Source organism: Octopus bimaculoides, chromosome 6, assembly GCF_001194135.2.
Source record: "Octopus bimaculoides isolate UCB-OBI-ISO-001 chromosome 6, ASM119413v2, whole genome shotgun sequence".
Taxonomy (NCBI): domain Eukaryota; kingdom Metazoa; phylum Mollusca; class Cephalopoda; order Octopoda; family Octopodidae; genus Octopus; species Octopus bimaculoides.
Genome location: NC_068986.1, coordinates 94,866,868 through 94,868,457, shown reverse-complemented (window position 1 = coordinate 94,868,457; position 1,590 = coordinate 94,866,868). Strand labels below are relative to the sequence as shown.

Genomic DNA, 1,590 nt, shown 5'->3' with positions numbered 1-1,590 from the left:
ATATCACATTATATCATCGTTGTCGTCGTCGTCGACGTCATCATCTTCTTCATCCCCTTCATTATCTTCATCATGATCATCATGATCATCATGATCATCATCATCACCGTCGTCGTCGTCGTCGTCATCATCATCATCATCATCATCATCATCATCATCATCATCATCATCATCATCATCATCATTATTATCTTCAACCCCTGGACACTGCTCACTTGAGTCATGGGGGCCGGCTTCTCGGTCTCCATGGCGTGTGAGTGACCGTAATAACAACATTACCCCTGAACGGAATACAAGATCTATCGCAAGAGTACTCATTCATAAATGAATTGACTGATGCGATGTCACATGAAGGGTTTCGTTCAAGAACACAAAGCTCTGCTCCATTGTCAGTGCAGCACCCTAATCCCTAGGCCACACACCTTCGATATCAAATTATTCCCACCTCGTAAGTCACTACATCGGAGCATGCAGTATCATATCACATCAGAACACACGATATCAGTTCACATTACATCTCGTCGTATCTCATCGCATGACAGAACTCGATATTACACAATATTGGGCCATATTATGTAACATCATTTTATAGTAATTATTATCACATGCCACTCTCCTCACATCACATCTAATTTCCTCACACCACTGGTTGTCACAGGATATTGCACCACATCACATCCAATCACATTAAAATACGCGATATCACATTTCTTTTACACAGCACAACACATCTTAACATATCAGTTCTTGATATCATATCACATAATAAATACCGAATCGTATCTCACAACATAAAGCTATATCACTTGACACTACACTAAATTATATCTCACCATATCACAGCAATCGATATCACATCACTTTATACGCAGCATCATATCTCCCCACAGTGAAGTTCTCGATATAACGTCATATCACGTCACATTATCCTCACGTTTCATATCACGTCCGTTTCTCATCTAAAAGGACTCATTGGATAATGCTAATAATATGTCTCTGTTGTACCTGTATTCTAAAGAGCCAGTCCTGTTACACTATGTGCCACGCTGAGTCTCCCCGAGAACTACGTTAAGGGTACACGTGTTTGTGGAGTACTCAGCCACTTGCACGTTAATTTCACGAGCAGGCTGTTCCGTTGATCAGATCAACTGGAACCCTCGTCGTCGCAACCGACGGAGCCACGATGACTACAAAGTATATTATAAAAACGTTTAATATACTTTGTAGCATATTATGGTTGCATAACGAAATAGCATGTCCTTACCTGTCATTAATGTTTATGTACCAGCTTCCAGGAATGTGTTTAATATGTAAGTCTGGTATCCAATAACATTACACTGCGATGTGGAGGCGCAATGGCTCAGTGGTTAGGGCAGCGGACTCGCGGTCATAGGATCCCAGTTTCGATTCCCAGACCGGGCGTTGTGAGTGTTTATTGAGCGAAAAAACCTAAAGCTCCACGAGGCTCCGGCAGGGGATGGTAGCGAACCCTGCTGTACTCTTTCACCACAACTTTCTCTCACTCTTACTTCCTGTTTCTGTTGTGCCTGTAATTCAAAGGGTCAGCCTTGTCACACTGTGTCACGCTGA

General features: G+C 42.3%; 1 protein-coding gene across 1 annotated transcript in view; it reads left to right on the top strand.

The window, feature by feature from the left end:
• LOC106877771 (breakpoint cluster region protein) overlaps window positions 1-1,590 on the top strand; it is a 29,093-nt gene that overhangs the window by 20,427 nt on the left and 7,076 nt on the right. The window lies entirely within an intron of this gene.